Source organism: Cryptomeria japonica, chromosome 9 (assembly GCF_030272615.1).
Source record: "Cryptomeria japonica chromosome 9, Sugi_1.0, whole genome shotgun sequence".
Classification (NCBI taxonomy): Eukaryota; Viridiplantae; Streptophyta; class Pinopsida; order Cupressales; family Cupressaceae; genus Cryptomeria; species Cryptomeria japonica.
This window is the reverse complement of record NC_081413.1, coordinates 537095091-537109288: the sequence shown is the minus strand read 5'-3', so window position 1 is coordinate 537109288 and position 14198 is coordinate 537095091.

Below are 14198 nucleotides of genomic sequence, written 5' to 3'. Positions count from 1 at the left end.
TCACTTCGACCCTCTCTCTTCATGCATTTGGCCATAGAATAGAAGAATTACTAGTTATCAGGACAATAAAAAAAGAAGAATTAGTGGTAATCAACTAGAAAAGGTTTCAATGTGGCATCCCCTTGAACTTCCAATGAGCAGCATTACTTTAAATATAGAAACAAGGTTTTACTCTAGTTTATTAGGATTGAACAAGACATTAAAAAAGAAGAATTATAAGTAATAATTATCAATCTACACGATCTATCAACTCCTTGTCCTGACCCAGTATGTCACTAACTTGATCGATTAACCTTTCTGACCATGCTGAATTGAATCTTCCATGATCTGTTGTAGGAAGAGGGTAATCTGCAAGAGAGTCCAATTCCACTTTGTATGCCAGTAAAAATTAATGAGAATTGATTAAGTGTTTCTTGTGCTTCTTATTTTCTTGCCACTTCACTAGCAACACTCTATGATGCATCGAGACCTTTGTGGATGTGCTAATATTCTGTAAAACCGATCAACATGTTTAGTACAATTGATATGTACGAACAAACATTATATTCTATAAATAACATTTTGTTAATGTATTTAATCTATTTATCAGAGATTTTTACTTGAGCAGCTTTAATAAAAAGACACTAAACAAATTCACGAATAATAAATTCAACATAACTTCAAACACGAGAGGCCAATATCTTCTAAAGCTAGCAAGAGTGGTGTCCATAATAAGTTTTTTTAGGAAGAAACAAATATTTAAGACAAGATTTGACTTCAATACATGACCTTAACACAACAAATCACTAGTGTCATCTTTTGCAAGTATCAACAAAAGATCATTTTGAAAAGGATTTAAAGGAAGTGAGATTCATGAAAGGAGGACATTTGAACCATTTTAGATTGGAACATATTCTAATGTCAATACCAAATCTAATACAATGTTGGAAGGAAGTTGTTTAAACGTTTAAATGATTGTGGTAAGGTCACAACTTGTGTGGCATGTTTTGTTATCATCAAGAAATAAATTAAATGCTTGACAATGTTTGCCGAAGAGAAAATATATTGTTTTAAGCACATTGTCAACTTTACAATGTAATGTCCCCTTCCTAAACATTGACAGCTTGGTGATTATTTGCCTACTCAACAAGTTTTTGTAGGCTGATGAGTTTTGGTAAGTGAACTTTGAGATCATTTACTTCAGCTAATCGGACATTAACAAGTGTTGCTTTGAGCTCGGTTTGGTGAGATTCACATTTTGACACTTTCTAGAGAGGTTTTAGACAGTTTGTCCATTTTTATTACTTTTCATAAGTGATAGTTTGGGCATTGACTTGGTCAGTTTGCAGTGGTTCCATTTTGGGTTAGTTGGTGATTGTATTTAATGATGATATTTTGGTCTAATTTGGTGACTGATAGATATATTTTAAATAATGTTAATGTATTGAGTTAAATTAAATATTTAACATTATTTAATTTTGTAAAGTGTCCTTATTTCATGGCATCTAAGGGACATCAATTAATATTTCAAAAAATGATCTTTAATTGCGTTATGAGGGGGACGCCTACATGGGAGACATAAGGGGGACTTAAAATCAAATTAAATAAAATACTTTCCAAGTCGAGTATGGGATTTGGAGGAGGATAGATAGACCTTAGGAGTTCATTCTTCATTCATGATTCTCTTAAGGTAAAATCTCTTGAAGACTCATTGTTTCCTTGGGAAGAAAAACGAATCATGAAATGCATACAAACTTAGGTACCCCTATGTTGTTGGTTTAAGCATTTTTATTTTAAGTGCATGGAGGATCATTATTTCTAGGATCAATATTTTTTATTGAGTTACATAGTAATATATACTAAAATAAATAACACATAGAAATGATAAAAGGAATGATCTCAACAATTGAACATGTTTAATCATCCCTCTTCGAATTTTAATGTAATATTAGAAATATTATTAGAACTTGAACGATTTTGAATGTTAGAGACATTCATCCAATCTCTATTATATTTGTACCAACAAATGCAATAAGAGAAAACCCTAAGCTAAGAACAACCTAAGAAAATTCATTACATATATCAAAATTCATTACTTAGAAGATTCTTTTGGGATCTATAAATGGTCAAGGAGACACTAAGTTACAAAAAAATATACTACAAATAGGGTGCCTCTTCATGATTTATAAAATGACCTACTCAATACGAAACTAGATGCATAAGATTTGGAACCTTAGAAGCTCTGCAACAATTATGAGAAAATGAGAAATCACTAGACCTTGTTCTCTCAAATGAATTTATATACATTTAGTTTTATCATTAAATCTTTGTAGGAATAATTTGATTTTATCATTGAATTCTTGTAAGAATTTGAGTAAGAACTAGATCTATAAATGTTGTATGTGGAACAAGAAGAAATCTACATATAATACACTAAAATGGTAACCTATAATTGGTGCAGGATTACCTACATCTAAAATTTAAACCACCCCATTCATGGTCATCCACCATTGATTTCAAACTTGGATTCATTTCCTTAAATAAATATTTTTTCTTTTGGTAGGGAAGACCAATCTATTATTATTGGATTTAAATCAAACATTAATGAAACTTTTAGTTGAATTTATTGAAAACATCAAGAAATCTAGCAAAATACATCAAGAAATCTAGAAGAAGTGTAGAAGTTTGACAAGGAACTAGATGGTAGAAAATAAAATACATGATTTTAAATCAATATTAGAGGATTAGAACTAGATGATGGGAGTGAAGTCCTCAAGTTTAATGAAACTCTAACAAATGGGTTAAATAAATGAAGGAAGCATCAGGGAGAAATATGGGAAGAAATGTGACACTAGACATTAGACAAGTTAGAAAATAGCATGTTCAAAAATTAGTTGAAACTTAATATAGTAAGAAACGAGAGGAAAACCAAATTTGGTAACCATGTAAGATTTTAATATTGAAGTGGTTATAGTAACTAGAAATTTGGAAGTTTTTGGACGTCCACCTAAAGTCCACATGAAAAGGATAGAATTTTATACAAGAAAAATGTGTGGGAACTAATGAAGTGGAGGTAAGATCAAAAGAAGTCCAGATGTGCAAAGGAATCCTACAAAAGAGAATTAGAATATAATGAACAAACATTTATCCTTTTAGTATTTATGAAATGCCTACTTTGTTCTTTCCCACAATCAAAGAAGATGCTGAAGGTAGCTGCATATATTTCTTGTTGAAAAACTCCTGGTTTTATGAACTACCATCCATATATATATATATATATATATATATATATATATATCTCAACATTTTTTATTGCAGGGATGGAAATACGACGCCCTCTACTGATGAACGGGATGCCTGTGGCTGTATGCAAACCTTTGGTTTTCAAGGTGTCTAATGATACTGATATGGAGATCATCCACACTTCCTCGGTGTTTGAAGCGCATGGTCTGATTTGCAGGTTTCAGAGTTTCTGGCCAAGTCTTCCTCAGTTGCACACTTGGATTTCTCAAAACTGGGAACCGATCATAAAAGGTTCAATTAATATCTTTCCTTCTGCCAAGGGTTTTTTCATTGCCAAATTTGAATATGAAGAGGATAGATCGAAAATATTAGGTATTAATCCTTTCAGCTGGGAAGACAAATTTATTTTGATGGTTAAACCCTGGTTCCCGGGCTTTAATCCATCCACAGATTCATTTAATGAGATTCCTATTTGGGTTAGGCTCCCTAACCTTCCCCTTCATCTATGGACGGACTCTCTGCTAGAGGAAGTGGGGAATGCTTTAGGTGAATTCTTAACGATTGATAAGGAATCTTTCTAGATTTATCACTCTACTTATGCTCAGATTTTGGTTAACATTGATGTCTCTAAAGGGCTTCCAGCTGAGTTAGAGATTGAATCCTCTTTGGGATCTTGGGTCCAATCGCTCGACTTTGAAGGTATCCCCTTTAGATGTCGAAAGTGCTTCCAGACCGGACATGTTACTGCACGGTGTGAAACAGATAAAAAGAAAAAAAGATCTGCTACTTGGTGGAAGGGGGCATCCTCTGAACACTATTTTGTTAAAAAGAAAAGCTTCTCCCAGGTGGTGGCACAGGTTCCTCAGGCTGATGAGCCTCTGGTTGCTGCCTCTGCTCCTCAGGAATGTGTGGATGCTTCAGACCCTCCCGCGTCCCAGATTGCTGCTGGATCTTCTGCTGTCCTTGCCTCTGCTGTTCCTGTATCTCGGGCAGCTGGATCTTCTGCTGTCCCTGCCTCTGCTGTTCCTGCATCTCAGGTTGCTGGATCTTTTGTTGTCCCTGCCTCTGTTGTTCCTGCCTCTCTAGATGTTGGCTCTGTTCCTCCTGATTATGGGAGATCCTCTCTTTTGGATCCATCCTCTTGGCAAAAGGTTGCTGCTAGGGTTGAGGAGGGATGGATTACTGTTAAAAGTAAAAAATCTAAATTGTCCCAGTCCTCTTTTGATATGACCCTTAGATCCCATAAGGGTAGGACAAATTCTTGATCCTTCCTGGTTGGGTCAGGGTTGCTGGTTTTTTGCAGCCTGTTGGGTCTTGGTGGGGGTATTGTTGTTCCCCTTCTTTTGTTTGGTTATGCCGGGTCTTTATTGTGTACATTTTCTTTGAGAGAACTTTCAAGTTTATCTTCCGGTTCGGGTTATAGGTCCTTCTAAAACCTGTCTTGTAAAGGGTTTTTGGTCCCTTAAAAACTTGATTTTCCTTAATCAAAAACATTTTTTATTGCAGTGAAACTTATCAATCATCATGACGAATGCAGATGCGGGTTTGGCTGGTGATGAGCTGGCTAATTTCACTGACAAATAGTTCATGAAAATTTTATATTTCAAATAAATTTGAACAACTTATGAAGAAAAACGCGCGTGAGATAAGGTATGGAGATATTTAGATAATGATTTCTTCATATGTTTGCAAAATCATGTTTTTTATTTTTTCATCATAGTTAATCATATTGATGTTTTATGATTGATTTTATAAATCATATTTAATTTTTGTATTAATATAAATTTATAAGCTCAACAATGTAATAGAAGTACAAAGTTCATGAGCACACTAGTCTAACGAGGATTTGGAACATGAAGTCACTAAAATGATTAATCCAAACTTCAATCTCAACAAACACCTAATTTAATGGAAAAGTTCATGTTGTAAGCAATAAAAAAAATTATAGTTGAAGCACAAAGTTCATGAGAACATTGGCCCAACAAGAGTTTAGAACATGAAGTCACTAGCATGAACACCAAGAGCTTCAATTTGAAGGTTCAAACCTAATGAGAATATAATACCCACAACCACAATGATCTAATTACTGATTAATTAATCCCTACTATTCGACCACCCACCCTAGGGCACTACCATAGAATTGTAGGCCCCCCCCCCCACCCGGATATAGTTCCACTACCTTAGAAAAGTAGGGGACCTCCCATCAACGACTTAGAATAGTAGGGTCCATAGAATTGTAGGGGCCCTCCCTCCCAACTATCTCCTCCCAGAACTATAGTTTCTCCCACCCCTTCTACAATTCTATGGTCCGTGCTATTCTAAAGGGGAGTGCATGGGGGAAGATAGAATGGGCTTCCCTATTAATCAGCCTGCTAGCCCTACTAGTCTAAGGGAGTGGAAGGGATTATAGTTGTTCAATTCCCACCCAACCCCCTTAAAATAGTAGGGCTAATCTACCTCCACCCCATTAGAATAGTAGGGCTTTCAGAACCCGACCCTTAGAATAGTAGGGGCCCACTCACCCGAATATAGTTGGTGGGAGGGATAGTTAGGGGGTTAAAATTCCCGTAGATCATATTCTCTAGCCGATAGATCTGGACGATCACCTTCTTCGGATAGATCTGGACGAGTTTTAAGACCTCAACGATAACGCCCCCCTTCCTTCTTTCAGTCGTTGGACCGAGGAGAGAGATTCCGTCAGACCAAGGAGAGGGATTCCTTTTCATCGAGACCAATATGACACAACCCCCCTCCCCCCGGGTTCTGTTTCTGGCCATTATAAGGATTGCGAACTCCCGAGCTTTGATCCAACCTCCTACCTATAGCTCGAACGACGAATGCCGACATCATCCGACAGAAGGGATCCTCTCCGGGTAAGGGGGAGGGCCCCTTACCTTATTATAACTTTCCCCCTTCATTGAATGGAAGGGTGAATCGAGTCTATGGGCCCCTACCTATATAAATCTGAAGCAAAAGTTGCAGTCGAACGTAAGCTATTTGACTCAACCATTTCTCCTCCAGTAAAGCCCTACTATCTATAGGGCACCCTATAGGGTGGGGGAGCCTATAGATAGTAGGGAACTCGCTCTGCTACCTACGCCTCCCTTCGCTACAGAGCTCGGGAGACCTAGAGTAGGTGTGTACAATCCTTGCTCGACACAATGAGGTTCAGCTCCCCCGGATCCCAACTAGAATATCCCCTTGACAAACTATTATAGTAGTAGGGGTGCCCTCCCCCTCTGACCGATAAGAGAGGGGAGAAGGGAGAGTGAAGAGGAGAAGGCCTAGGTTCCCCCAAATTATATAGGTAGGGGCCTCGCTACACTCGAGGGAAGGAATTGGATTCAATCTGGGAAGGCAGGGGAGTGGGAAGAGAGGGGCTTGATGAGGCGATTCCTCAGGGAGTCTAGTTCCTCAACCATCAAAGGTAACTGATAACTCGCTCCGATATGCAATCCCCGACTCCCTGAGGTTCCCTCGCTCCTAAGTCAAACTATTGGAATCATCTCTTCTCCTTCCTAGTCCAAGCAGCGGACAAGATGACCTCTTGTCTTAGGAGGGAAGGTAGATAATGAATTGGTGAACGAATTCTCCCTCCCCAACACCCTTTATATAGTATGGGACCTCGACACTAACAACATATTCTTTTTGATTGGAAGGACAACCCCTACCCGTACTATTGACTAACAATACCATGATTTAACCATTGCACTATACCATGAACCACAAAATATGTTTAGTATATTAGGAAATATATAAAAAATATTTGATAATTTACTAATATATAAAGATCGAATAAATAAAAAAATATTTAAATTATGCTTAAAAAAATGACTTATATTTAGTTGGCAAACAATATCATTAAATAGACTCAGCTAATGGCTCTCTACCTGTTCTTTTTTGAATGCTGGCTCTCCTGCTTGTGCGTCTCTGAATGCCAAATCCTATATGCCTGCCTCCACTGTTCGTCCTCATGCCTTACGCTTTGCGCTAGGTGATCTCCCTTCGCCTTGTGTGGGTGCTTCCGTTGGCACCGTTGCTTTTGCTGCGGCCAAGTTGTGTTTGTCCCCCGTGGATGCCCTCAGAGCTGCGAATGCTACCGCTGCTGCTGTGGTTGGGTCATGCCTCCCACTCACTCCCTGCGGGTGCCCTTCCTGTGGGTGTTGGTGCTTTGGATGCTTAGTCTAGTGATGTCTCTGCTACCGCTGATGGTGACCTTGTGGTGGGTGCCAAGGTTCCACCAAGATATTCTTCTTTTCTTGGTAAACGTAGCTTTTCTCATGTGGCTAGATCTACTGCTCTTCCCCCCAAGGGGACTCGTCCTTTTTCCTACGCCAAGTCCTTTCCTGCGTGATTTGTGGTTTGGATGTTGTGGATAGTATTGGTTTCTATCAACATTGTGCTTTGGTGTGCAGATTTGTTGGGTTTTGGCCTTCGCTCCAAGACCTCCATCGGTGGGTGAGTGATTCCTGGAAGCCTTTGGTTGCACATCACATTGAGATTTTCCCTTGTGCTAAAGGTTTTTTTGTTGCTTCCTTTGCTTCTTCTTCTGACTATGATTTGATTTTGAGAAAGTTGTGGGCCTAGGCTGATCACTCTCTCTATTAAGGCATGTACACGTTCTTTTAACCCCCTTACTGAACCTCTCAATGTGCATCCAATTTTGGTTCACCTTTCTAATCCCCCCCTTCATTTTTGGAAGCTTTCTTTCTATGAGACCATTGGTAACTCTATTGGTCACTTCTTGAAGGTTGATGATGCCACATCTTCCATGGATCATTCTACCTTTTCCCGTGTTTTAATCGATATTGACATCTCTTCGCCTCTCCTTGGTTCTTATAGTAGGGCATAGGCCTTGATCTTAGCCATTGGATTACGCGGGCCTCCCCTTTCACTGTTGGATATGCTTCTTAATGGGTCATCTTGGTTCAGATTGCTCTCTTCCACGTCACAAGGGTGTTGCAACTTGGTGGAAGGATCCTATTTTGGATTACCTGACTGTCAATGCCTTTGACTCGGATTCTGTTGGTTCCACTTGTGAGGATGATGTCATCTCCTAGGTTGATGTTGTGCCTTTCATTGCTGTTGTCGATCCTCCTACTGCCACTATTGTGGCCTCTTCCATCCCTGAGGAACCCTCTACTGCTCCTATTGACTGTACTTTGTAATTCTATTATGCTCCTAATGCTGTTTAGTTGTTGTTTTGCAACAACAGTTTGTTGCCATTGCAGTTGGAGTCCCTGTGGGGTCCTCCCCGCTTGATCCTTTTTTTGATGGTGCTAATGACAATATTGCTTGGATTGTGATTTGTCGTAGGAGGAAGGGGAAGTCTTCCCCCCTCCCCCAAACTCCTCTTTGTGAAGGCTTGGGTGTTTCTACCCCTTCTTGATTTGGGTTTGGCTTGTAGCTGACTTGATAGGTTTTCTCTGCGCTTGTCCAACCTAATTTTGTTTGGGGCTCTCATCCCTGTTTTGTGTTCTCTTTTGCCACCTAAGGGCTGTTGTATTAAGGGTTAGCACCCTTGTTCTTGCTGCTTTCTTAATAAAAATACATAGTTATATAATAATATAAATAAATTATATATGATAATATGCAAATAAAGACATGGTTTCCTCAGAAGGGATTCAGATTTCGTCTTTGCCGACTATGTCTCATGAGGCTCGTCACTTCTACTCTAATCTTTTTGCGGAAGATTCCCCCCTACCGTGGATGAGGAGAATTTGATTCTTTCTTGTATTCCCTCTCTGGTGATCAATGCTATGAATGCTTCTCTGACTCATCCGATTTCAATGCTTGAGTTAGAGAATGTTGTGTATGGTATGAATAAAGGTAATGCTCCAGGCCCAGATGGGTTTCCTGTTGAATTTTTTCAAGAGTTTTGAGATATTATTAATTTAGAATTTTTGGAGGTTATTCAGGAATATATTCATCATAAGTAGATGCTCCATGGTCTCAATTCTACTTTCTTGATTCTTATTCCCAAAAAGGAAGGTACTGATAAGCTTGAATTTTATCACCCTATTGCTCTCTGTAATGTGGTCTATAAGATTATTACTAGTTTGATTGCAGAGAGGCTCAAAACTTGTCTTCCTCTTTTGATTTTTGAGGAACAAGGGGGTTTTGTGGCTGACAAATAGATCCTGGATGGGGTGGTGGTGGCTTTTGAGGTTATTCACTCTATGGCGAATTCAAAGGAGCGCGCTATGTTTATCAAATTGGATATGGCCAAGGCTTATGACAGAGTTAAATGGAGTTTTCTTCAGAACATTCTTTTAGCCTTTGGTTTTAGTAAAGAGTGGGTGAGTTGGACTATGAGTTGTGTTACCTCTTCGTCTTTTTCGGTGATTGTGAATGGTGAACCTTCAGTGCCTTTTAGTGCTTCCCATGGCCTTCGCCAAGGGGATCCTCTTTCACCTTACCTGTTATTATTATGGATGAAGGTCTAGATCGTCTTCTTAAGTTTTGTGCTTCTTAGGGCCCGATTCATGGTTGGCAATGGGGTGCTTCAGATTTCACATCTTCAGTTTGTAGATGATACTACTCTTATGGGTTTGGCTTGTATTAGGGAAGCTTAATCTTTTCATCATGTGTTGGATATTTGCCTTCCTGCTTCTGGTCAGAAAGTTAATGAGCATAAATCTTCCATTTTCTTCTTTAATACTCCTCAGGCCGTTCAGAGGCGGATTGCTACTATTCTTTGGTTTTAGGTTGGGTCTCTTCCCTTTGTTTATTTGGGTATTCCTCTTACTGCTGGTCGTCAGCCCAAATCTTCTTGGAAACTTCTTGTTGATAATTTATGCCAAAAGGTTAATCATTGGACTCACCGCTGGTTATCTACTGCTGCTAGATCGACTCTTTTAAAATATGTTATTCAAGCTTTGCCTATCTATAGATGTTTTGTTCAAGCCGCTCCTATGTATTTTCTTAGGGAATTTGATGCCCTCTCTCGACAATTTCTTTGGAGTGGTTCTTTGTCGACTACTAAATGGAGCCTTGTTAAGTGGGAAATTGTGTGCAAACCTAAGAATGAGGGTGTACCTGGTTTATGGTTTGCTATTTTGAATGGGCAAGTTCTTGCTGCTAAGTTGTATTGGTGTTGGTGCACTTGTCGGAATCAACTTTGGTCTTGTATTCTCACCCATAAGTATCTTCCAGAGGTTATTGAGTTTGATGTTCCTCACTTTCCTGTGGAGGGACAGGGTTCTATGATTTGGAATACTTTGAAACTGGGGGCTCAGTTAGTTAAGAATGGGCTCTTATGGATATGTCATTCTAGTTCTCAAGCTCTTTTTTGGCACGATTCTTGGGATGCTCATCCTCCCATTCTTTCTTCTCATCCTCACCTTCAGTCCCTTTCTGATATTTTTACTACTGCTGGTTGGGATTCGGTTGACCATTATAAGACTGCTCATAATGGTGGGTTGGTAGCTCGTTTTCGTTGGAATTTTTTTTCTTCTGAATGACCACTTGGAGGTTCTATGGAAGATAGAAAAGAGCTAGCTCAAATTCTTGAGTCTTGTGAGTGCACTACCTTGCATGAGAATGATGTTTTGGCTTGGGCTAGTTGTGATTTATCTGGAATTTTTTTTGTTTCTACTAGCTATGCTGAGCTGTTGCGACAAAATTTTAGGGACATTCAAGTCCCTTGGTGGAAGCAAGTTTGGTATAAGTTCTCTTGGCCAAAGTGCAACTTTTTTATGTGGTTGGTGGTCCATAATCGGTGTCTTACAGGGGATAATTTATGTAAGCATGGTTTTCAGGGCGCCTTTATGTGTGTGTTGTGTTGTAATAGTGAAGAGAGTGTGTCTCATCTCTTTTTTCAATGTTCCTTCACTAAGCATATTTAGCATTTATGGTGGGAACTATGTAACCAATCTTGTTGGCATGTCTCTTCTTTGGCTGAGTTTTTTGTTAGATGGAGCAAGGCCCCTGCCAGAACCTCTTTTCTTCAAGTTGCTTGGAATCTTGGCCCTTCTTTTATTCTTTGGCATATATGGTTGGAAAGGAACTGTCGGATTTTTCAAGATGTGGTGCTGGGAAGCCACCCCTTGTGGTGGAAAATTCTCCACTCCTTGGGAGAAACTATTTCAGCAAAATGTGACTTGTTTGAGGCTGTGAATTCGGGTGATGTTATGTTCTACAATCGGCTCCATCTTCCTCCTCCACAATGCCAACTCATGAGAAATAGATGTAGACACCCTTTTCGGAAGATAGATCGGGTGAGGAGGTGGTGTCCTCCACAAGGTATTTTGAAAATCAACACAGGCGGGTCTTCCCGGGGTAACCCTGGTCCTGCTGGCATTGGTGGCATTGGTAGAGATAGCTTGGGGATTGTTCTGTTTCTCTTTTCTATTTATAAAGGTGGTTATACTAACAATTTGATGGAGGCTCTTGCCATTTTATTTGTTTTGGAGCGTGCTTGTGCTCTTGGATGGAGTAGGCTCATTTGTGAATCAAATTCTCAGGTGGTGGTGGTGAATTTGTTGAGTCGGCAACAATATGCAGATGGTAGTTGGCAGTTGAGTTCAATTGTTAACCAAATTCTTCATTTGAGTGATTTTTTGATTTCTGTTTCTTTCAAGCATATCCCTAGGGAGTGGAATGGTGTTGCCGATTACTTGGCCAAATGGGCCTCTGAGCACATGCATAATTGATATATCATGGATAAGGCTCAATTACTCTTGGATTTGTCTCATCAGTTGGATCACTTAGTGGATCTTGGCAGGGTTGTTCGATGCCCTTGCTTTGTTATTCTTCCGCTTTGGATAAATTTTAACCCCTCCTTTATTTCAATATGTAAATAAAGACATATGTTCACATAGGATATGTATAAGATATAAAGGAAATAAATAAAATTTTAGGAAAAGTAAACCCACACTCTTTGGTAATTGTTTCAAGCATAATGAAGAGTTCTCTCACAAACCTTCAAAATCCACAATTTATAATCAAGAGGCTAGGAAAATTGTAAGTGAAAAGAACTTTTAAACATGTCAAAGAGAACCACATATTTGTAGGCCCCAGAATACTTGTTGATGTTGAAGATTGAATCTAAATACACATAAATTCCTAGCTTGTTAGCCAATAATTTAGCCATTTTTCTTGAATATCATGCAAGAGCAAGGCATATAAATTAACATGGATATCTTAAAAACATCTGTCAAAATATATTAAGAGATCTTAATCTTAAGATACTTATCCAACTTAGGGCATAAATTCAATATACGCACCTTGAGATTCATATCGCTCAACATCTTTAGATAGATGTATTTAAGATATCTATGAAAAAACATATTATAGCATTGATTGTTTATTGTTTTGCTAAAAAATGATACATGCCAATGAGCGACTACATCAAGTAATGTGCTTGGAGTGTGCTTTGGACATAAATGTCATATATAGATTGTTGTTGATGTTAATACATGAGGATTGATGACTGGTTACTAGCAATAGGATAAATACTTTTGATGCTTTTCTTCAAAATACATTTTTTTTGTGAGGTGGAAGTGTCATAGGATTATGTGTTTACTTACACAAACCTAGGTGCATATTTCTAAATTTTGTTGCCCATCTCAATGCATAAATAGTTAGGCCTTGTGATAATCAACCTTGAAATTATGGGGTTCAAATTATGAAAGTTGGAAATCAAATCATTGCGACTTAATTTTAGAGGTACAATTACAATTGTAATAAATCATGACAGTGATCTTATTTTAGGGGCATACATGTAGTTGTAATCTTTTATATAGAACAAAATCTCAATTACCTTCCTAATAAAAACCATGATCTCATTTTGGGGGCATACATTTAGTTGTAATCTTTTATATAGAACAAAGTCACAATTACCTTCCTAATAAAAAACATGATCTTATTTTAGGGGCATACATGTAGTTGTAATCTTTTATATAGAACAAAATCATAATTACCTTCCTAATAAAAAACAAGATCTTATTTTAGGGGCATACATTTAGTTGTAATCTTTTATATAGAACAAAGTCACAATTACCTTACGAATAAAAAACATGATCTTATTTTAGGGGCATACATGCAGTTGTAATCTTTTATATAGAACAAAATCACAAATACCTTCCTAATAAAAAACATGGTTATTTATAATCTTATCCAAGATAAATATGTTAAGAAAATCTAAATCTTTAAATTAATGAAAGTGAAAAAATAATAATTATATACTAGAATCATACAACAAAAACATAAACATAAAATAATTCAAAACAAAAAAATCAAATTATATACTGTAGTCTTTAACTGGTTGAGAATGATTTAATTGTAATGTTGTTGTTTTTATCACTAAGATTCAAACTCCATTCAAATGCTATTGTTGAATGTTTATATTAGAAATCTACAAAATAACTTCTACCATTATGAGTTACAGTTACTGAAAAATAGAGGAGGAGCCGCCATGAGAGGTTAAAGCAATGCCACTTAGTACTTACTTTGAATCTACCATATTCAAGTTTAATCAACGTCGTTTTCAGAAATTGACTGCCACTCCACCCATTGCACCTGGACACGCATCATGTAGACGAAATCAAACAGCCCCAAAAAATCTGCATTATCAACATGACGTAAATAAGCACATGGGCAATGACGTCTCTCAGCCACCGCCATAGTTGCATGTTGCCACTTGAACATTGAAAGATACCATTTTTTACTCATGGGCTGCCTTATAAATCTCTGAATCCCACATAATGTGCTCAACTGACCACCATTTGGAAAGGAGTTCTAGTAATGGAGGATTTCTAACTATCTGTTCACACATGATTGCAATCTTGAGTCCTCTTTTGGAATTTCTTGCACAGAAATGGGCTTTCTGTGTTGTTGTGGGGATGAGAATGAACAGCAGTACATTCTTTTTACTGAATCATTCTTCCTCCTGTTAAAATTTTCCATGATTCTGAATTGGGTTTATTGCAGAAATGGGATGCGTAGGAAAGACTATACCCCTGTTTTGATGTAGT